Raw genomic sequence first — 24623 nt, 5'->3', positions numbered from 1 at the left:
GGGTCTTGCAGCCATCAAGATTCAATATTGAATTTGTCAATTTCTGATAATTCACTTTGCCCTGCAAAAGTAACTGTTAGTTCCTTTCTCCACAGATATTGCCTGCTGTTCGGGACATTTCCTGAAATTCGCAGCTTTCAGGTTCAGCAATGGCTCTGATCTGCATTTTGAAGTTTTTATACATCCATTTGTTTTCCTCTTCCCTACCATCCCCGTCTCCCCCATTCCCCTGACTTCCTCCCCCTGATTAACAAGACAGCTCAACAAAAACTCAACTCACATTGGCACCTTTAGTCTTTCTCTGTCAGAACCATTGCTTAGGTTCTATTTATCCATCCCCAGTTTCCTTGCATCTTAAATTTAATTTGTTTTCTCTTTTACAGTTCAGTTTACAGTATGGTCTTTGACCTGAGACACACTTTCCAGAGATTCTGCCCAATCTGTGTTTCTACTGCTTTCTGTTTGGTTCTGATTTTCAGCATCTACTCTTTTTGATTTCATGTTTTTCTTTTCTGACAAGTTTCAGTTAATTTTTGCAAGTAGTAATTGAAGCTTGTTTAAGGCAAATCAATTCTATTCAATACACACAAAATGGTGGAGGAACTTAGCTGGTCAGGCCGCATCTATGGAAATGAATAAACAGTCGACGTTTTGTATCGAGACCCTTCTTCAGGACTGATTAATTCTACTTTCTAGATTTAAGCAAAGTGTACAGCAAGTGTGTTGTGAGTACTGGCTAAGTGTTCAGATCATATGGTGGACTAGCATATGGCTGAAGCAACCATATATTAACCAGTTTTGCTAGTTTGATCTGCCTGTTATACAGTGGGTTGATATGTACGTTTTAACAACTACCACCAGAACAAGAAACATTCAGACCAAACACTTGCCCCTGCTATCTTTGACCCATTCATTTGTCGTATAGGTGAATTAAAATTTCAACAGGAAACACTACAAGTACAAGTTCCCTAGGGGTGGTGTTGATAAATCAGCTTCTATTTACTCAAGTCATTTGTCCCATTGAGACGCTTTGCAATAACACTCCACCCTGTGCCTGACTAACCCTTTCAACTGAGCACCAAACAATCAGTTGTAAACATTGGCATGAAGTTGGTTTTAAAGTAGCGGTGGAGGGTGGAGTGGGGTGTCAAAGGGATGGATGAGGCAAAGAGAAATCTCTTTGAATAGATCCTTGGTTGCTATGGGGATAAGCTGTAGATGAGGCCATCTGGTGGACAGGTTAATAGTGGCAGTGAGAGCACATGAACAACAGAACATAAATTCAGAACACAAAAGCAGGAATGTCAATGTCACTAAGTGACGGGTTTCTGGGACATATCCAGCAGGTCAGGGTGTGGTGGTAGAGTCAGAGTGATACAGCATAAGAACAGGCCCTTCATTCTGATTCCTTCACACTGAATGAGATTCCTATCTGTACTAATCCCATTTCCCTGCACTTGACCAATGACCCTCATCCCTTCCCATCCATGTACCTGCCCAAATACTTTTCCAAATGCTGTGATTCTACCTGCCTGTGCCACCTCCTCTTGTTTCAAACCATGCTGTGGAAAAACTTGCCTCTCAGATTATATCATATATAATAATTCATCAGCTTCTTGTGCTCCAGGTAGAATCCCAGTTGATCAAATGTCTCCTTGTAATTAAAGTCCTCCGTTCCCGGAAGCATACTGCCAAGGAACCTGCCAGAAATACTCAACAAGACAGGCAAAGAGGAATGCCGATGAAGGTTTCAAGGTGCCTGGAATACTTCCCTCAGGTGCCCTTTGCCCTCTTGCCACAACAGATTTTATTTTGATCTTGCTTACTCACACTCCAGTCTTCCATCTATATACTACTAAAACTACCCTGCCCTGTCTGTTTGGGACCTTCAATTAGGATAAATGGTGCATTACAGCGGCACTTTTTTTGGCTAAATCGAATTAAAATGCGCTAACTTACATAATGCAAGCAAAGTTCAGGGTCATATATTCGTATAAAATTGCTCATTCACAAGAATCAACAGGCTCGCCTTCACCAGCGACCCTATCGGCCATCATGGAAATCGTCCCGTCTCAGCAGCGTCACCTACCGGAGCAAAAGGGCAGGGCAGGGCAGATCTATTTCGAGGGGTCACATTCTGCTAATCACCATCAGCATGTGCAGGATTGGGACAGATCTAACTGCCACCCATCAATAAGAGATAATTAAATCTTATTGTAATGACGTACTTCGAGACACCCATAAAACCCTTTTCTGCAGTCAAAGGACAGCAGTGACAGTATCACGTCCATTTAGGAGAGTGCCAACCACATTATAAAGAATAATCAGCATCCTTTAGTGTTACTACTTCGTATCTTCTATCCAGCATTAGGGTGAAAAAAATGGTCAGCCTAATTATGCCACGTGGAAGGGGAAGGGGGACATTATGGTCAAGAGATTATGCCAAATGGCGTTGGGAAGCGGCAAGGAGAGGGAGAGAACAAGAATCGGATGAGGCCAAGGCTGCATGGCTCCAGGATCAAAGAGTCAGGACAAAAATAATGAGAGAAAAAGAAACAGAGGAGGAGAGGAATGCATGTCTCCAGGATCAGAAACAACAAACGGCAGAAGAGATGGAGGATGAAAGGGCTTCATGTCTCCAGAATGACAAAAACAGGCACAGGAGGAGAGAGGAAGAGACAAACGAGCTGAGAAATGCACGTCACCAGCATCAGAGACAAAGAACAAACAGCAGAAGAGATGAAGAAACGGGGGATGAAGAGACTGCACATCTCCAGAATGACAACGAGAGGCACAAGGGTGGCAGATAAACTGGAAATGATGCCATCAAAAGTGTCCGTTAAACAAGGAGGAGCTATATTTGCTTTGCTACGCATCGTTCTTCTTTAACAAACTGAGGTTTTCTACTTCAGTTTCCAAAGCAAAGCATTTAGGAAAATTTAATGTTCATTCTGGTCACATCACACTACCCTTCTCTCAAAGGGTGCCCCAACGGGTCACCCCGTTGTCTAGTATACAATAAAGTCACAGAGCTGTAACAATAAAATTTATTCCTGAAAAATCCAAGTCTAAGTGATGTGAGTGAATGCCTTAAGTTATCCTTGTGGAACTTACTGGTTCTAAACTTTTGACCATTTTAATGAAGAGGAAGATTAATACTTGACAGCATTAAAAGTGGAGATTGCTGACAGCATATGTTCCACTTTTTCTTGAGCCCACCATGCAGCCACATTCTCAAGGTGCCACCAGGAGTCAGTGGCTTAATACTGAAAAAGGAATAAAATTTATTACCTATAAAAACATTTTATAAAATTCCTAGTTTCTACATGCTTCAGCCTGTGACTGAAGCAATTACTACTTGGGAGTATTGATGGTGAATGAATGTCTTCATCTGCTTCACATTTGTTATTCATGTAATGGAATGAATGAACCACTGCTTCACTTGGACCACTGGAGTAAGTATTTTGGGGCAATTCTGATTCATGTTCACCATGGGGGTGTTTAAAGCAGAGTTAAATGGGTGGGTGGGCTGTGTGTGGGTTTGAGGAGAAAATTGATAATATTCACCATAAGGGAGTTTATGGATTTTTTTCATACAAATGCTTTCTGTTAAATATTTGGTATTTCAGTTATTTATGTGAATAATATTCCGTGTAGTTGACAGTGTCATCATGATTACTGTAAAACACAAGTCACATTATTTCCATTGAGAAGTCCCAGGGAGGTGAACTTCCCATAAAATACAGAAGGGATCCAAACACCTATCAGTGGTAGATGCGTAAGGCAGATTATACTACTCCTCCAAAGACATTATTCAAAACTATAATGGCAGTTTCACCTTGTCACTGTCCCTCTCAGCCTGTGACATTTCACAAGCCTCTGACATGTATCAGTAGAATACTAATTTCCACCTTCAGCAACTTAGTCCCTATTCCTGTATTTCCAAACTGTCTTCATCAGTGTCAGGGCATCCCAATGTGTTTACAATCAACCAAGTGCTTTTAATGGATATTACATACAGATTCTGAGAAATATGGCACTCAATTTGTGAAAAGCATTCTCCGATGTCCAAGTAATAGGAACTGGTTGAGGAATAAATATTGGCATTGAGTATGAAAGTAAAGAATGAAAAGGCATTGAACGGCTTCTTCTTGTAATTTTTTAAACTATTAATCAATAGGTTCAATATTCAGTAGGTACATTTAATGTCAGAGAAATATACAATATACATCTTGAAATTCTTTTTCTTCACAAACATCCACGAATAGAGAGGAGTGCCCCAAAGAATGAATGACTGTGAACCGTTAGAACCCCAAAGCCCCTCCCAGCTCCCCCCTCCCACACACAAGCAGCAGCAAGGCAACGACCCCATCCCACCCCCAAAATAAAGTTTATTTTGATTTTTAAAATATTACCACCTAACTCTATACATAATTTCACCCCAGTGGCTCTTACAGTACCAAGCCCCAGGTTATAGTAATCCAACCCTGACCTAATACATTACCTGACTGGAAGGGAAGGGAAGACACTTGTGTAGTGCCATTCCAGGTCCCAAAATACTGAACTTTAAGTAATTTTGGAATGTAGTTACCGTTGTAGGTTGAATGGGTTTCCAATAGGGACACTAAAAGATCCTACAAATGAAAATGACCCAGTATTCATTTTATGATGCTGGGTGAGGAATACACAGAAAAATTCCACGGTGCCATTGAATCTTGGTTTCTATATTTCCACATGTCATTGGAAGCCAGTTCAGCTCATTAACTCTATGCCAGCATGCATTAGTGCCAACCCCACACATTTTCCCCATAATCTTTTCTCCAAACATTCCCAGCTCCCTTCATACCCTACTGCCCACCTCCACACTTCACCGTGTCCAATTAACGCACACCTTTATGGGAATGTGGGAGGAAACCCGCACAGTCACGGAGAATGGGCATACTCTACAGAAACACCACTAGAGGTCAGGATTGAGCTGGGCTCGCTCGAACTGAGGCTGCAGCTTTGCCAGCTGTGTTACTGTGTGGCCCTTTAATCCCCATTTGCCATTAATATCTCATCTGAAAGACAGCAACTGCACTACTCCACCAGCCCAGACTGTAGTACGTAAACTATTTGTCACCCAAGCCTCTGAAGTAGTACAGTCACAAACTTATAACCTTCTACCACAGGTAACTCTATTGTCACTGAACCAAGACTGACACAGTTACCAAAATGACAGAATAACATAAACTGAAATAGTCAGTTCACTTGACTAGACAGACATGCTGCATTACCTACTGAATTTTTTTCTGAGGTTATTTCTGGCAAATTGTAAGCACAATATTAATGCTATCTATAATATTAAAATTTAAGTCTTTGCATAGAAAACTTTGTTTCTACCCTGCCCCCACCCCCCCACTCTCTCACTCACTCACTCTCTCTCACACACACACACACACACACACACACACACACACACACACACACACACACACACACACACACGAGTCAGGGATTTCCAATTAATGGAAACTGTACGTAAACATTACTGTGGTGACACTCAAATATGGAAATATGGCACCTTAGTTCTGTACGATCCAGTTCAGTCCCACACTGCTCTTCAGATATACTGCTTTTAAACATCACTTTCAAACCCAGATACTGTCATGGAAACTGTAATGAATTGAAGTGAATCAGTCAGTCAATCGTATCCAAGGGGACTATAGCAGAGTAATCCAGTCTGTCTTTTGCCTACTAGTCATGCAAATCCTTTACTTCAGAATCCAGTCTACTTCCATCACTTTCTCCAGACCATACCTGCTGACTGACAAAACAATTTCCTCATTTCACCTTCGGTCCTTTTGCCAATCATTCAAATCCACAAAACCAATTGAAAAGTTTTCCTTTATTCGCTTTGTCCAAACTCTTCATGACTTTCATACTGCTTTCAAATTTATCTTATCTGTTTCACTGCTCTAACAAGAAATTATAGTTTTCCCAGCCCATCCTAATTCCTTGGACTTTCTTGGTACTTCTCTAACACCTTCACCTCCTTTCATAAAGTATAATGTCCAGAATTAGATAAAATTCTTCTGTTGTTCTCTAATCATCAACGTCAGTAGACATTGTGTTGTATGATGTGGCCATTCATGGTCTCTGACCATGATTGCTCTTGGCAAATTTTTCTACAGAAGTGGTTTGCCATTGCCTTCTTCTGGGCAGTGTCTTTACAAGACAGGTGACCCCAGCCATTACAAATACTCTTCAGAGATCATCTGCCTGGTGTCAGTGGTCACATTACCAGGACTTGTGATATGCACCAGGTCCTCATCCATATCTGCTCCCGTGGCTTCACATGACCCTGATCGGGGAGCTACGCAGGTGCTACACCTCGCCCAAGGGTGACCTGTAGGCTAGCGGAGGGAAGGAGCACCATACACCTCATTTGGTAGAGACCTATCTCCACCCCATCCAAGTCATTTTCTATACCTGTATTTATAAAGTCCAGGATCTATGCCATTTCAATAGTTTAGAAAATCTGTCCTATTATAAGTGTTATAAATCGATCTCCCAGCTCCTGCATTCCCTTTAGAAATGCATCATTTAGATGATAACTCTGCCCTTAATTCTTCCTACCAAATAAGACTCCTTTCCAGTTCTATGTGAAGTTTTATCAGCTGTTTGTCTGCACATTCCACTAGCCCATGTCCTTTTGAAGCCTGTGGCTATCCTCTTCATTGTTTACCAGAAGTTTTGTGAATCTGCAAATATGGACATTACATGCCAAATACACACATCACTAACCAAAATATAAAAAATAACCTCATCCCAATCCCTTCCCCCATGCCCAAAACAATCAATATTCTCTGCTTCCTGTTCTTTATCTAACTTTACTTGCCATTCCTCATTTTATTCCATGGGTTTGACTCTGTGGTTAAGAAGGCATACGGTGCATCGGCCTTCATCAATCGTGGGATTGAGTTTAAGAGCCGAGAGGTAATTTTGCAGCTATATAGGACCCTGGTCAGACCCCACTTGGAGTACTGTGCTCAATTCTAGTCGCCTCACTATAGGAAGGATGTGGAAACCATAGAAAGGGTGCAGAGGAGATTTACAAGGATGTTGCCTGGATTGGGAAGCATGCCTTATGAAAATAGGTTGAGTGAACTCGTCCTTTTCTCCTTGGAGTGACAGAGGATGAGAGGTGACCTGATAGAGGTGTATAAGATGATGAGAGGCATTGATCATGTGGATAGTCAGAGACTTTTTTCCAAGGCTGAAATGGCTAGCATGAGAAGGCACAGTTTTAAGGTGCTTGGAAGTAGGTACAGAGGAGATGTCAGGGGTAAGTTTTTTATGCAGAGACTGGTAAGAGTATGGAATGGGCTGCTGGAGGTGGAAACGATTGGGTCTCTTAAGAGACTCCTGGATGGATACATGGAGCTTTGAAAAATAGAGGGCTATGGGTAAGCCTAGGTAGTTCTAAGGTAAGGACATGCTTGGCACAGTTTTGTGGGCTGAAGGGCCTGTATTGTGCTGTAGGTTTTCTATGTTTCTACATACCCAAGTAACCGTTAACTACCTTGGATTATCAATTCTACCACATTTTCTAGCGTTTGGTTTACTCTTGCATTTGTGAACATTGGTATTTCTAGTTGTCTCACATTACACTAGGATCAATTGATTAAAACTTGCAATTCCTCAAATTCCACCATTCCTTTAGTAACTTACGGTGCAGATCCATTTCTGCTGATTTACTTACTTAAGCTTCCAGTTTAACATTATGAACCTGCCCTGTTTTTCATCTACTCCCTCCTGTACTTGACTTTCCATCTGACAATGGGAGATTGACAAATTCCTCTAGAATGTAACAGAAGTGAAAGTTTCACCTGTGCATCATTATCCTGCACTAATCTATATCTCTAGAATCTTTGCATATTCAAGAATCTGCCAAGTATTGCCTGGAATGCATTCAGCAAACCAACTTCCACAGCCCATTTGGACAGAGAACTGGAAAGATTCACTACATTCTGGGTGAAGAAATTTCAATCTTGAATCAATCTTAGCTCTTTTTCTGACAGCAAGATCCCTGGCTCTGGATACCCCCCACCCCACCCTACCCCACCCTTGCCATCCAAGGAGTACAATAACCCTGAATCTTCCCTATCAATCCCAATACAAATTTTATACCTTTTAATGAGATCACTTCTCATTTTATAAACTTTAGTATGGGCCAAGCCTGCTCAATCTATTTCGTAGGCCCAGTTTCCTAATTTGAGGATTCAACCTGGAACTTTTCATGCCCTTCCTTTCAGACTCGCCTTTACTTCGTCTGACCACATCTCTTTGAAGATCATCTGCATACTGATACAAACCACACTGGCATCCTATTTAATATCATTGGTAGACTTGCATAATTAACACTGTCAAAAAGGACAGTGACTAACACAGCAACTAACTGTCAAAATCTCCCAACTCAAAAAGGACTCTCTCAGCTTTAAGCAACACACATCAAAGTTGCTGGTGAATGCAGCAGGCCAGGCAGCATCTCTAGGAAGAGGTACAGTCAACGTTTCAGGCCGAGACCCTTCGTCAGGACTAACTGAAGAAGGAGCTAGTAAGAGATTTGAAAGTGAGAGGGGGAGGGGGAGATCCGAAATGATAGGAGAAGACAGGAGGGGGAGGGATGGAGCCAAGAGTTGGACAGGTGATTGGCAAAAGGGATACGAGAGGATCATGGGACAGGAGGCCCAGGGAGAAGGAAAAGGGGGAGGGGGAAAAAAACCCAGAGGATGGGCAAGGGGTATAGTCAGAGGGACAGAGGGAGAAAAAGGAGAGAGAGAGAAAGAATGTGTGTATATAAATAACGGATGGGGTATGAGGGGGAGGTGGGGCATTAGCGGAAGTTAGAGAAGTCTCCCTCTGTCCCTCTGACTATACCCCTTGCCCATCCTCTGGGGTTTTTTCCCCCTCCCCCTTTTCCTTCTCCCTGGGCCTCCTGTCCCATGATCCTCTCATATCCCTTTTGCCAATCACCTGTATAGCTCTTGGCTCCATCCCTCCCACTCCTGTCTTCTCCTATCATTTCAGATCTCCCCCTCCCCCTCCCACTTTCAAATCTCTTACTAGCTCTTCCTTCAGTTAGTCCTGACGAAGGGTCTCGGCCTGAAACGTCGACTGTACCTCTTCCTAGAGATGCTGCCTGGCCTGCTGTGTTCACCAGCAACTTTGATGTGTGTTGCTTGAATTTCCAGCATCTGCAGGATTCCTCGTGTTTGTGTCTCTTAGCTTTATCTGTTCAGCGATTCGCAGTCCAGGACACCAACTATCTCCAATCCAAGTGTTCTAATTTTATTTAGTCCCCTCCTGTGCCATGTAGTTGAAACTCTTCTGCAATCCAAATGCACCACATCCACTGGTTTCCCTTATCTATGTTGAAAGAACTTTTAACAGATTTTTCAAATACAGTTTATCTTTGATAAATCTATAGCAACTTTGCCAAATCCTCCTATTATTTTCTTCTTTGGCTTTGGGGCACAATGTAGGTGGATGAGAGGAGAGTCTGGGGGAAACCAGACTGAGGCAAACATTCTCAGAAGTAAACTACTTATTTTATATAAAAAAATCAGATAAGAAATAATTTATTATAGTATTTCCTTCTAATGTCATGCTACTTGATCTTGCTTCCTGCCTTCTGTTTTTAGACAAAGGAATCACATTTGCTACCTTCCAATCTGTAGAAATCATTACAGAATTGCTGAAATATTGTAAGATGGCAACAAGTTCATCCACTTTCTCCACGGGAATTTTTCCGTGACCTTGATGCAGGTCATTTTGGGATTTATTTGCTTTGAGTCCCATTCATTTCTTTAATGCTTTTTCTCACTAAAACCGATTTCATTCAGCTTCCAGTTCTCTCCAGGCAAGTTGTTCCCCTCTCCCTCCAGGAGGCATTTTGTCTTTTGTGAGACAGAGAAAAAATATTTTCTCTCAGTGTCATTATTTCCCAATATTTTTCCTGCTGCCTTATAGACTAGGAGACACGTAAAGCTTTGCTAATCTTCACTTTACATTGAGTCTGGTTTTGCTTTTCTCACTTGTGTGCTACCTTCCCTGATCAATTCTTTGATCCTGTTGAGGACACTTGAAGTTTTTCTAATTCTCAGGTTTATTGATGATCTCATTATTAGTCTTTTTGTTTTCCCTAATATTATCTTTGACACCTTTTGTTGGCCACTGCTAGTTCACTTTTCCCTCTGGATTTTGATTCATATGGCAAGGTATGAGTTAAATCCTTTAAGTACCTTTCAGTACAGGTTCCCAGTTTGTGTCTCAATTAGATTACGATTAATGTTTTCTATTTACACTGTGTCAAAAGTGATCTATTTCTCATTTCTTCACCATACCGACCCAATAATTTCATTTCATTTCATTTCATTGCCAACTCTGGCTTTTCTTTTTTTTTTGTAATTTATTTTTTATTGAATTTCATCATCAAACAAACATTTCCACAAGGTGTATTTCAGACACCGTACATATATATCATATAATCATATTTGTCACAAATCTCCACATAATATTTATCTGAGGTAAACAATTATTGAAAGGAGAGGAAGAAAGAACAATCGAAAGAAGACAACTATGTACAGAGTAGGGAGTGATCTTTTTTTTTACAACATATTCATTGTCTTGTGAGAATAAAATCAGGCCTATGAGGTGTTATGTAGTTAAACCATTTTTTCTAGTATGAATAAAATTGTTCCAACTTGTGATTAACAGATGCTGTTACCTTCTCCGTTTTGTAAACATCTATTGTAATTTCCATCCATACATTTAAAGTTGGGCTCTCCTGTGATAACCATTTCCTGGTAAGGGTCTTTTTACCACCACCAGCAGTACATTCATTAAATATTTATCCCTTTTCAACCATTCTTGAGGTATATACCCAAAATATATGGGCTTACTCTCTAAGGGTATTCCACATTTAAAGATGTCTTGTAAGATTCAAGATTCAAGATTCAAAAGATTCAAAAAACTTTATTGTCATTCTAACCATACATCAGCTCTGCAGGGCAGAATGAGACAGCGTTTCTCAGGGGCAGTGCAATAATAACATAACAAATGCAACACTAAATAATAAACATAACAATAAATAGTAAAACACAACAGCCGCATGTAAGTTAAAATATATTAAAATCAGTTATAAGTGTCCAACAACAGACACATGTCAGTTAAAATCAGTTATAAGTGTCCATTATGGCATTATGTATCCCACTCCAATAGTCTTTGATAATGGGGCATTCCCAGAAAAAATGATAATGGTTTGCATTTTGATTTCTCTATAATTTCTCCAGCAAGCAGGGGAGTTACTATTATAATGGGATTCCTGAGAGGGTGTAATGAAATATCTTATCAAGTTTTTCCACCCGAGCTCCCTCCATTTCTGTGAACTGGTACACTTCCATTGATACCTCCATATTATTGTCCAGTCTTCCTCAGATGTTATTGTCCCTCCTTCCTTCTCCCATTTTGTTTTAATGTATGAAGTCAAATGAGTTTTAAGATTTGACAAGCCCTTATATACGCTTGAAATTATTCTACTACCATTGTCTGAATTATATGCTTTTCTAAATAGTTCTATCAAACATGTACTTGCCTTGGTTACATTAACATACTGTCACATCTGTAAATACCGGTAAAAGTCTTGTTTTTCTAATAAGTGTTTCTCTTTGAGCATTTCAAAACTGAACAGTGTTCCTTCTTTCATTATATTGCAAATAGCTGTTATTCCTTTAGCTGTCCAGTCCTTAAATCTAGCACCCAGTTTATTCGGCATAAATTCCGAGTCACATGCATACCATTTAAGAATTACAATGTCTCTCTCTAGTTTATATTCTCTTATAATAGTTTTCCATATTTTAAGAGTCCATTTCACTCACGGGTTGTCAATATTATTTATGTACCTTTGTAGGTTGTTATCAGCCAAAATTGCCTGTATGGGGATGGAAAGTATCCTCTCCTCAATGTTTTTCCATTGAGTGTCATATGATGGGTTGCACCAGCGTATCACAGCTCTCAACTGTGCTGCAAAATAATAATCTCTAAGAGAAGGTAGGCCCCATCCCCCCTTTTCCTTGGCTAATTGCAAAGTTTTGAGACGAACCCTAGGCCTTTTACCTTGCCATATATATCTTGATGGCATCTTGTTCCATTCATCGAATTGATTTTGGTTAATCTCTGTTGGTAGGGTCTGAAAGAGATATAGTAGTCTGGGCAGAATACTTATTTTAATAGATTCAATCCTTGAACTGAGACCAAGAAAAGGAATTAGGTTCCATCTTGTTATATCTTCCTTAATTTTTTATATATAGGCTGATAATTGCAATCTGATAATTTTGTCAAATCTTTTGGCATAATGATGCCCAAATATTTGACGGACTCTGTTTGCCATGCCCAAGGATATCTACTTTCAACTTCTCTTGGTGGGCTATAGTTACATGAAAGTAGTTGGATTTTATCCATGTTGATCCTTGTATCCTGATAATTGGCCATATTGTTCAAAGGATTGCATCAATTTAGGTAAAGAGTATGTTGGTTACCCTAGATAGATCAAAATGTCATCTGTGTAACAGGCCAATTTATGCTCTGTCCCTTTAATAGTAATTCCCCTGATATCTTCATTTTGTCTGATGTATTGAGCTAATGGTTCCAGATATAATGCGAAGAGTAGCGGTGACCATGCACAACCCTTTCTCGTGCCCCTTTCTAGGGTAAAACTATTAGATAAATATCCATTGATTTTAATTCTGGCAGTAGGATTGTCGTATAGTGCCTGTATAGTTTTAATAATTGTGTCATGTAGACCAAATCTATGTAAAACTCTGTAAAGAAAACTCCAATTAACCGAATCAAATGCCTTTTCAGCGTCCACACTTATCACTATTGTTCCAGTTTCATTTTTTTAATATGATCCATAATGTGAAGTGTCCTTCATATATTGTCTTGTGTTTGGTGTTGTTGTATAAAACCTGTCCGATCATTATGTATCAGTGTGGGCAGAAACTCTTCTAATCGTTTGGCCATGATGGAGGTAAATATTCTGTAATCCACATTAAGAACAGATATTGGTCTAAATGACCCACATTCCATTTTATACTTGCCTTCTTTCGGTATAGCTGAGATTATCGCGTCCTTCCAGCTGGGTGGCATTTGCGCTTTTCTTAGGGTACAGTTCAGTGTGGGGAGTAAAACAGGAATTAACTCACTTCTAAACTCTTTATACCACTCTGCCGTATATCCATCTGATCCTGGTGACTTGCTTAATTTAAGTTTTTAGTTCAGCTTCAGTTATGTCAGCAGTCATCGTTCTATTTTGTTCTTTGCTTAAAGTGGGTAACTCTAAAGAATTCAGGAAGGTGTCATTTTGGGTTATGCTTTCCTCTGGAAATTTGGAATATAGAGTTTTGTAAAACATTTCAAAAGCTTCTTGAATTTCACAGCTTATTTTTTATCACTTTTGTTCTTGGATCCCTTATTTTATGAATTGTATTTTCTGCTATCTTTTTTTTCAGTTTCCACGCCAGTATTTTCATAGATTTAGATCCACTTTCATAGTGTCTCTGTTTCAGAAACATTAATTTTTTCCTAATTTCTCATGTAGCCAAACTATTAATTTCATTCCTAATTTTTTTAGTTTCCTCCAGTGTATCCTGTGCCAAACTCAATTTGTGTTTTTTTCTAGTTCCTTCAGCTTATTTTGTAATTCCTCTAATGTTCTATTCCTTATTTTTTTCTTATATGAAGATATTGCTATAATTTTCCCTCTTAAGACAGCCTTCAGAGTATCCCATAGAATGGGAGGTGAAACCTCTCCATTATCATTGAATTCTAAGTAAAGACCAATTTCTTTTTTAATTTGTTCCTTAAAATAGGGATCATTGAGTAGATTTGAATTTAGTTTCCAAATACTGTAATATTCTTTGGCTGTAGGTCAAAATCAACAGATAAATATATAGGTGCATGGTCACTTACATCTATTGTCCCAATTCCACAGGTGATTATCTTGTCTCTATCTTTTCCAAATGTTATGAAATAGTTTATTCTTGTATATACAGAATGGGAAGCAGAACAATAAGTGTAATCCCTTCTGTCGGGGAAAAGATCCCTCCATATATCAATTAGTCCAACAACCTCAAAAAGTGTGTTAACTTTCTTATGTAAGGACTTTGTTTCATAGGTTTTTCTATTGGAAGAGTCTAACTTTGGTTGTAATTGTAAATTTAAGTCTCCCCCACATATCAAGAGACCTTCTGTTTCCGTTACCATAATATTAGTAATTTTCTGGAAGAAACTAATATCACTTCCCGGGGGTGCGTATATATTCAATAAAGTAACTGGATTTCCATCTATATTCCCCCTTACCAGAACATATCTGCCCTCCTTATCTCCCATTTCGAATACTTTTTCAAAATTTAGCTTACTTGAGATGAGAATAGCAACTCCTCTTCTATGTCCTGATATATGAGGAGAAAAACAAATTAGTGAAACCCATTCTCTTTAATTTTCCATGCTCATTATCACTTAAGTGAGTTTCCTGTAAATATACTACATGGGCTTGTTCTTTTTTCATTTTTGATATAATTTTACTGCACTTGACTGGATTCAACAGCCCATTGACATTAAAAGAAATGAATTTTACTTTGTCTTTAGCCATATGTATTTATCTGTTAGTATATCATTGAAATTTGCAGACTATAACTTAATCGATCTACTCCCTGAACAAATAAGAGCCAAGAAATGCAAATAATAAACAAAAAGGTAACGAAGTTGTGATTCCAAGGCTGGGGTCTCTAGATGACCCTGGGTTGGGCTAGAAGAAAAGTCTAGACATGGGGGATAGCCCCTCCTACCTGTGGGTAACTCTGGTTTTTCTGAATCTATGCATCTTCTAGTGTACAGGGGAGTGGTAGAATCTGACAGCTGATGGCAACGTAACAAGGATGTTATATACATACATTCTTTCTCTCACTCTCCTTTTTCTCCCTCTGTCCCTCTGACTGTACCCCTTGCCCATCCTCTGGGTTTTTCCCCCTCCCCCTTTTCCTTCTCCTTGGGCCTCCTGTCCCATGATCCTCTCATATCCCTTTTGCCAATCACCTGTCCAGCTCTTGGCTCCATCCCTCTCCCTCCTGTCTTCTCCTATCATTTTGTATCTCCCCTCCCTTCCCCTCTCACTTTCAAATCTCTTACTAGCTCTTCTTTCAGTTAGTCCTGACGAAGGGTCTCGGCCCGAAACGTCGACTGTACCTCTTCCTAGAGATGCTGCCTGGCCTGCTGCGTTCACCAACTACTTTTATGTGTGTTACAGAGAAAATTATAGGGAGAAATAGAATTGCTCTTAGAGCCAACATTGCAGGAGGCCATTCAGTCCATCGAGATTATTTCTGTAGGACATAGAATCATTGAAATCTACAGCACATTACAGGCCCTTTGGTTCACAATGTTGTGCTGACCATGTAACCTATTCTAGAAACTGCCAAGAGTTACTCTACCGCATAGCCCTCTATTTCTCTAAGCTCCGTGTATTTATCTAGGAGTCTCTTAAAAGACCCTATTGTATCCACCTCTACCACAGTTGCCGGCAGAGCATTCCTTGCACTGACCACTCTCGGTGTGAAAAAAAAACTTAGATTAGATTATGAGAACACTCAGTTCTCTTTTATTGTCAGTTAGAAATGCGTACATGCATTAAGAAATGGTACAATATTTCTCCGGAGTGATATCACAGAAAACAGGACAAACCAAAGACTAACACTGACAGAACCACATAATTATAGCATATAGTTACAGCAGTGCAAAGCAGTACCATAATTTGATGAAGCACAAACCATGGGCACGGTAAAAAAAAAAGTCTCAAAGTCCCTGAGTCGATCGATTCCCGAGTCCCCAATAGCAGATGGCAAAAGGGAGAAACTCCCTGCTGTAAACCTCCAGGCACCGTCAACTTGCCGATGCCTTGGAAGCAGCCGACCACAGCCGACACTGAGTCTGTCCATCCGAAAAATTTGAGTCTCTGACTAGCCCCTCCGATACAGCCTCCCGAGCACCATCCTCTGCCGAGCGCCTTCGACCTCGCCCCGGCCGCTGAAACACGCAAATCCGAGGATTCGGGGCCTTCTGCTCTGGAGATTCCGGTTACCACACAGTAACAGCAGCAGCGAAGCGGGCATTTCAGAGGTTTTCCAGATATTCCTCCATACTCTGACGTCCGTCTCCATCAAATCAGAATTGTGCACGGTCCCCTACTTGACAGATTACAGATATCATCCACCGGAGAGGCCGTGCGCGCTGCCATCGCGTCACCATCTTCTCCTGCCCCTGACATCCCCCTGGTAACTACATCCAAGTACCTTAACACGTATGGAATGAAACATGCCAAAGCGAACAGTAGCCTTGATTTGCCAAAGCAAGTTTGACTTGCTTGATGGTGTTTTTTGATACTAGAAGTTGAGCAGGATAGTACTGTTGACCACCACTGGTCAGTCTGTCTGCAACCCGGTCTCAATTCAGTCGATTCTGGTTAATTGGGGCAACTTACTTGGGACAACTCTTAAAGAACAAAACTACTCGAGGGAGATAGCTGGGATTCCTTTTGTTTATTTGGGACACCACGCTGCCTCATTGGGACTGGAGACTGTTGCTAAACTGTTTCTAACTAGTGTCAGTCATATGAACTTCTGTGGCTGCTAGACTGTGATTTTTGTCACTGATAGAACTGTTCTGCTCGCCGTGGTTTCAAGCATTCAGGACAGGAGATCCCAGAAATGATGGAGAGTGAAAATTTTCACTACTTCAACAAGCATGGGACTACAAAGAATTTGAAGCTAGCAACAATCATCTGGAATATTGCAATGATAACGAAGATTTGGAGGCTGCAATCAAAGACGGTCCATTATCTGCCTTGATTTTGTTCATTTACAAGGGAGCTTCCCGCAGTCCCATGAGATTTGGAAAATGAATCAAAAGAATGCAGCAGTGTACAGAGTCAGAATCAGTTTTATTATCACCGGCATGTGACGTGAAATTTGTTAACTTAGCAGCAGCAGTTCAATGCAATACATAATCTAGCAGAGAGAGAAAAAGATAAATAAAATAAAACATAATAAATAAACAAGTAAATCAATTATGTATATTGAATAGATTATTTTAAAAATGTGCAAAAACAGTAACACTGTATATTTAAAAAAAGTGAGGTAGTGTCCAAAGCTTCAAAGCCCATTCAGGATTCCATGGCAGAGGGGAAGAAGCTGTTCCTGAATCGCTGAGTGTGTGAATAAATTCCTGTCAATAACCGTTGGGAATTAATACACATTTTTGGAGTATGTTACCAGCATTGGTAGTGTTCTAATTTGGTCTGTTTTTCATTTAAATACATAATTTTTTATTCGGTTAAATGGTAGTTTGTCTTTTTTCATTATATATATACTATTTCCATGAGACTTTGACTAATTGGGGCAGCTGCCTTAATTGAGCCAAAATGTACTGGTCCCGATGGTATCCCATTAACGGGAATCCACCATATTTACGTAAAGATTTAAGCAGAGGGGGGAAAAAACTTTTTGTCCGATTGCTCTATTGTTCACATTGTTCTATTGTCCGTGTTTAAAAACAAAGTGCTGGGAACGTTCAGCAGGTCGGACAGCGTTCACGGAGACAGGAGCAGAGGGTAAGGATTCAGGACACCCCGAAGAAACCAGAACTCAGGAAGGCTGCAGATATGCGGTGGGTCAAGAGGAAGCGCCCGTGAAGCTGCCGATTCAAGTCGAGGAGGGTTTCCCACACTACCATCGCCCCCGGGTCCGGGTCACACTCCCGCCTACATTCGCTACATTGTATCCGGAGAGGCGGGAGCTCGCTCACCCACTCACGAGCGAGCCGAGCCTAGCGGGGCGGGGCGACCGGCGCACGCCTGCTCTCGCGCCAGTGCATGGGCCGGGTGTACGCGCGTTGCGCGCGCTCCCGGTCACCACTTATACTCCGGCGGAATGGGAGCTTCCCGCAGTCGTAGTCCCACGAGTTTTGGAAGGTAAGTTTTGACCGGGCTTTTGTATCGTTCGGTAAAGTAAAGCTAATGGGTTAAATAGTCTCAGCTGTCTCCTCCACTCCGAATCCCTGTATTATTGTTTGAGTTGGTAACTTACCTACAGATATAACTGAAATGACAGGAAAGCCGGGAGATGCTTTGCTTTTGCAGAAGCCCTTGACTGTGATGCTAGAATACGTGACTCAGACCTATTTTTTTAAATAGGTTACTTAAATGTACTTTTAATAGCTTACGGGGTACCTCGACTGGTATTTGAGTCCCACACTGAACATGTGGAGTTTATAATTTTAAATTGTTTTCTTAGCAATAAATGTTTCTGTGGATAAAGTACTGATATTCTTCTGAGTCATTGCGACTTGAAGCTTTTCTTTTTAGTCTTTCTGTCGTAGGTAAGTAACACTTTATACCGTTTCTGATGGCTCGTTTGGTCTCTTAAAATTTCTGCTCTACCTAAACTGAGGGGCAATCAACTAAGGTCGAAATTCATGGGTGGTTCGGTTTTGATTCACCCCATGTCATAAGCAAAACCTCAGCGCTGGTCTTTTTCTTAAGAATATTGATACTGTACTCCTGTCAGAAGATAAGACAACGATCAAGATTCTGTTTTTCTTGCGTGTTCACATGCGATTTGTAATCCTGAGAGACTGGGCTCAGAAAAAGGAAAGTCCTGATCCAAGATGTTTAGTGCTTTCAGAACTTCAGAGCGAGAATTCCACTAGTCAAAGGACCAGGCACCACATGTGAACGATCCCGTGCTCAGACTGAAATGTGTTTAAGAATGGTTTAAGGTTAGGGAGAGGGTAACTGGAGCTCTGTGAGAGAGAAGAAGTTGTGGCGTCGCTCAGTGCAGGGATAGATGTTGGAGAGGATGCAGCATTGGGGGGGGGGGCGGAATTTGGCATCACTTGGTGGGAAAGGAATAAAGTTGGTGCGGTAAGAGGTCCATGCTCCGTGCTAGAATAAGGTAATATCAATGAGGAGAAAGCCGGTAGTGAGAGAGGAGCAGCACTTGGAAGAGAGGGAGGACCGAGCCATTTAGCTTCCTATTCAATTAATTTCCAAATATCTAAGGAGCTAATTTTATAAAATATTACAAGCGCAGTTTTTTTTAAAGTCTCGGCTCCACCTGTTCAAAGCCCAGGCCGGGTGGATATGAATATTTTTAGCATGTTTCAAGAACTTTGCTTTGTGGGCGGTCCATTAATTGAATGCTGTTCCCTACAATAACTACTAAAGGTGTACGTGTGTATAAACTCGTCTCCCAAAGAATTGTGTAACAAAATACAAAACCAAAACCAAAAGGACCAGAAGTTTCCTGACTCAATCTCTGATGGAAAGTGTGTTCTGTAAACACAAACTGGATAAGGCTAAAACTAGCAAAGGTGATGACAAAATATGCTAGTGCCACTCCTCCTTCACCTGCCTGATGTATTCTGATGGAAGCCGAGAGTCTAGTGATGGGGAGGGATTCAGGTGAAGGGTATTTGTATTACTGAGCAGTCAATATTATTGTTAGTTTCCAAAGCAATGGCTCTTCCTGAGACAAGGAATCATTATTTTTCTAATTTCTCTGAGGGAGAATCAGTATTTTACTATGGGAAGTGTTCCTCTCTCTTTACGATTTCTGAGTGCCTGTGGGAATGTAATTATTCACAAAATAAGGTGATTATTAGAAATCTAAGATTTTGTGAATAAATGCAGAAAGAAGTTACTGTGTAGTTCTCCTCTGTGCACACAAGAATCCAGTCAAGGGGGACATTTCAAAGGACTGTAGATCTCTTCCCATACCCCTGTTTGTCTTGAATTTAAGGGGTAACAATTCAATTCAAAAGGAGAATTATTGTCTCTGAATGGAAAAATATAATGAATTCTTTCCATGACCATCTGCCCTTTTGTTGACATCCACCCCAATGTCTTTGTCATTTTCACAGTTGGTCACAATGGTGTCCTGGCCATCCCACACACCTGGAAACTCTGACTTACTCAAAGCCTCACTACATGAGGTTCCATTCAGCCATCACTCTGTCCTCACAGATCTACCTGACTGTCGATACTTTAATGCCACAACACTTGGTGCTTTTTCTTCTTCTTCTTCTTCTTCTATCTGAAACTTCCTTTGTGCAACATTCCTGTCTGCAACATTCTGGCAGTTTCTCTGACTCTATCTGTATGGTCCCTGCTCCAGTTATCCCAAAATTATCAGCCATCTCTTCATAAGAATCCAAGAAATAGGAGCAGGAGTCGGCCATCTGGCCCATTGAATCTGCTCCGCCATTCAATAAGATCACGGCTGATCTGGCCATGGACTCATCTCCACCTACCTGCCTTTTCCCCATAACCTTTAATTCCCCTACTATGCAATTCAGCTGGCCTCTTCATCTGAAATTCTTTGCATTAACCTTCAGTTTTTTTTTCTAAGACTGAATATTTGACTGATCCACGCTATAGCATCTCTTTTGGCTTGGCCGTCATTGTTTCTACTTTGAATTTGCTGGGTAAGGTATAAGTCATATTATTGATACAAAGCTGTTCTTCAAATTTGGAATCATAATTTGATGTTCTTGTACACAAAATGGAAGTTGGAACCAGAGAAAGTAACAGCATAGAAATGGGTCACACGGCACAATTCTAGATGTGGCTCTCTTTTTTTCTAAATGTTCCATATCCATTGCCATTGACCTCTTTCTGGAGTCCTGTATCAACATCTGGTAGAGTACAGAAATGGGCCCTTTGGCTCAGCAAGTCTCAAGTGTTAGGAACCCAGTTTTTCCGGAATCCTACCCTAAGCCATTGTCTTTCCCACATCCTCATCATCTGCACAGGAGGGATAATTTACCGTGGACAATTATCCCACCAACTTGCACTTTCTTTTGGGATGAGGAGGAAACCGAAAGCACCCGAGGAAACCCACATGGTCAGATAGACAAGGTGGGAACTCCACAAGACAGCACTGGAAGTCAGCTTCCAGTGACGCTGTAAGCAAAGTAGCTGAAGAGGTTGTGGAGGCGTTAAAGATTCACTTTACTTGTCACATGTGCATCCAAACATGCAGTGAAATGCATTGTTTGTGTCAATGACCAACACAGCCTGAGGTTGTGCCGGGGGCAGCCGGCAAGTGTCACCATGCTTCTGGTGCCAACATAGCATGCCCACCACTTACTAACCCTAACCCGTGTATGTTTTGGAATGAGGAAGGGAACTGGAGGACCCAGAGAAAACCCACACGGTCACGGGGAGAAGGTACAGGTTCCTTCCAGACAGCAAGCCCGATCTTCTGATTGCTACTGCTTTAAAGCCTTGTGCTACCGTGTCACCTTAGTGGTGATCCTTCAAGGATCACTAGAGTCTGGAATAGTTCCTGCAAACTGGAAAATCACTAATGTTAATCCACACTTTAAGAAGGGAAGGAGGCAAAAGACAGCACATTGTAGGTCATTTAGCCTGACTTCAGTGGCTGGTAGAGTCCATTAATAGTTGAAGTTCAATGGATGAGGTTTCCAGGTACCTGGAAGCACATGATAAACTAGGCCAAAGTCAGCATGGTTTCCTTAAGGGGAGATCTTGCCTGACAAATCTGCTGGAATTCTGAGGAATTCCAGCAGGATTGGCAAAGGAGCATCAGTGGATGTTTACTTGGATTTTCAGGAGGCTTTTGACAAGGTGCCACACATGAAGCTGCTAAACAGGATAGGAGACCATGGTATGGCAGGGGAAGTACCAGCATGCATAGAAGATTGGTTAGCTGGTGGGAGTCAGAGATTGGGAACAAAGGGAGCCTCTTCTGGTTGGCTGCCGCTAACTAGTGGTGTTCCGTAGTGGTTGGAGTTAGGTCCGCCACTTTTTACGTTATATGCTAATGAACTGAATGACGGAATTTATGGCTTTGTGGCCCAAGTTTACAGTTGATGTTTCCAGTAATGGGAGAGTCTAGAAGAGGGCACAGCCTCTCAGTAAAGGGACTTCCCTTTAGAACAGAAATGAGGAGGAATTTCTTTAGCCAAAGGATAGTAAACCTACGGAATTCATTTCCATAGACTGCTATGGAGGTCATTCATTGGGTATATTTAAAGTGGAGGTTGATGGGTTCCCAACTAAGGTTGTCAAAGGTTACGGGGAGAAGACAGGAGAATGGGGAAGGTATGAGATTTAACTGCCCCAAGTCAAGAACTCATTTTGTCCTATGTAGACCTTTTATTGCAGGATTGTGGAGATGCTGTGAGCTGGGATCCTCCTTCATTCCCACTAAATTCTTCCATGCTGGTGCCTGGAATGTGAAGTGGGCTCGAAGCAGCTAATTTGAGAGGAATAAGCAGGTGCTGCTGGGCACCACTATTGAGATTGCGGCCAACTACACAGAGCGTTCTGTAAACCAAGTCCTTGTGTTGCTGATTGCAGAGGCATTGGACGAGCCTGCTTCTGCTTCTCGCATCACATGTAACCAATGTGGCCCTTTATCTGATCAATGTAAGCAATTCTGTTCAACAACCACAGCGGCTTCTCACCACTTATCAGTAACTTCTGTTGAAAGTGCACTGCTCATTGAATTTTAATTCAGAGAAGAAGCCCATTTGACTTGTTATTCCTGTGTTGGTTCTCTACAGAAACTATCCAATTACTTCCCAAATAACCCAGCTGATTTCCAAGTCCTTGTTTGCCTTTTGAGAGCTATTTTATTTTTTCCCACCACAAGTTCTGTCTTTGAGATCCATGTATTTCCTTTAAAAGAAGCATGCAACTTGAATATTACTTTTACTTGCTAGCCCACTGTCCATTCTTGTGTTTGACCCACTTAATCATGACCTCTTGTTTGTACAATACTTGAACATCAGATTAGGGTTGGGCTTGGCTTGTGAGACTAGAAAGAAGTTCTGGAGCCTGGCCCAGGTTAGGGAATTTTCCTCCGGATCTTTTTTTTTTACAAAACCCAGCCGATGCCAACACTGCCCGGCGGCTGGCAGTTCACAAGGCCAGGAATCTGCAGAATGTTCCTGCTGTTTGGAATGGGTTGGGCAGGGGAAAGGAAAAGGGTTTTTGGTGGCAAACAGGTGTGTTATGGACATTCCTAGCTGAGGGCATCCCTAATAAAGCCACTGTTCACGGCCCCAGCGACAAGGTGCAGTCACACGTACATCAAAACCTATTCTGAAATGCATTGTTTGCGACGAGGGTACGCTGGAGGCAGCCCATGAGTGGCACTGTGCCTTCGGCCTCAACATAGCATGCCCACAACTCACTAGCCCAAATGCACACGTGTAGTAGCATAGTGGTTAGCACAATGTTTTATGGTACCAGAGACCCGGGTTCAGTTCCTGTTGCTGCCTGTAATGAGTTTGTACGTTCTCCCCGTGACTGCCTGGGTTTCTTCTGGATGCTACGGTTTCCTCCCATAGTCCAAAAGTGTACCAGTTGGTAACATAGAATAGTACAGCACATTACAGGCCCTTCGGCCCACATGTCGTGCCGACCCTCAAACCCTGCCTCCCATATAACCCCCCACCTTAAATTCCTCCATATACCTGTCTAGTAGTCTCTTAAACTTCACGAGTGTATCTGCCTCCACCACTGACTCAGGCAGTGCATTCCACGCACCAACCACTCTCTGAGTAAAAAAACCTTCCTCTAATATCCCCCTTGAACTTCCCATCCCTTTCCTTAAAGCCATGTCCTCTTGTATTGAGCAGTGGTGCCCTGGGGAAGAGGCGCTGGCTATCCACTCTATCCATTCCTCTTATTATCTTGTATTCCTCTATCATGTCTCCTCTCATCCTCCTTCTCTCCAAAGAGTAAAGCCCTAGTTCCCTTAATCTCTGATCATAATCCATACTCTCTAAACCAGGCAGCATCCTGGTAGGTTAATTGGTCATTGTAAATTGTCCTGTGATTAGGATAGGGTTAAATTGAGGGATTGCTGGGTGGCGTGGCTTGGAGGGATGGAAGGGATTATTTTGCACCACATCTCAATAAACACATACATCTTTGGACTGTGGGAGGGAACAGGAGCACCCGGAGCACCCATCATGGGGAGAATGTACAGACTCCTTACAGGCAGTGGTGGGATTTGAACCCTTCTCTTACAGTGGGCTCTGTGAAGTGTTACGCTGACCCGGGAAGGATGGAAAGCGAGCCGGGTAAATTGTTTGTACTGTGAGCCAACGTGGACCCTATGGGCAAAAATTGTCTCCTCCTTCGACAGGAACTATTAGCCTCCTGAGCCAGAACCGACACACACCAAGTGGTTTGGGGTTGAGGGTTTGAGTGGGTACGCGAGGCAACTTTGTCCAACCCTCAGTTGAGTAACTGGGTATTAAGCTGAATAGATTAACGAGTCTACGGGGTAAGAGTAGCATTTTAAACTCGCTCTTTCCCCTACCAGCTGGAGATGGTCAGGGAAGGGTGTGAAGGCATTTCAGTGGTTATGAAGTTGCGCCTCCACACAGATACCCATGCAAGGGGACCTATTTTGTATTCAGTCCTGATCCCTGTCGCCATTCAATGTATCTAAATGTGCCACGTTGCTGCAGGTAGGCTGCACAAAGGT

At 41.6% G+C, this 24623-nt stretch overlaps 1 protein-coding gene across 3 annotated transcripts in view; it reads left to right on the top strand.

Moving 5' to 3' along the window:
• The first annotated feature begins 17970 nt into the window (after positions 1-17970).
• dapk2b (death-associated protein kinase 2b) overlaps positions 17971-24623 on the top strand; it is a 161448-nt gene continuing 154795 nt past the window's right edge. For all 3 annotated transcript variants that reach the window (XM_072282236.1, XM_072282234.1, XM_072282235.1), the window contains exon 1: positions 17971-18067. The gene's annotated coding sequence lies outside the window, so the exon portion shown is untranslated. The remainder of the gene's footprint in view (positions 18068-24623) is intronic.

This window comes from Mobula birostris, chromosome 18 (assembly GCF_030028105.1).
Source record: "Mobula birostris isolate sMobBir1 chromosome 18, sMobBir1.hap1, whole genome shotgun sequence".
Taxonomy (NCBI): Eukaryota; Metazoa; Chordata; class Chondrichthyes; order Myliobatiformes; family Myliobatidae; genus Mobula; species Mobula birostris.
This window is presented reverse-complemented; position numbering and strand designations above follow the sequence as displayed.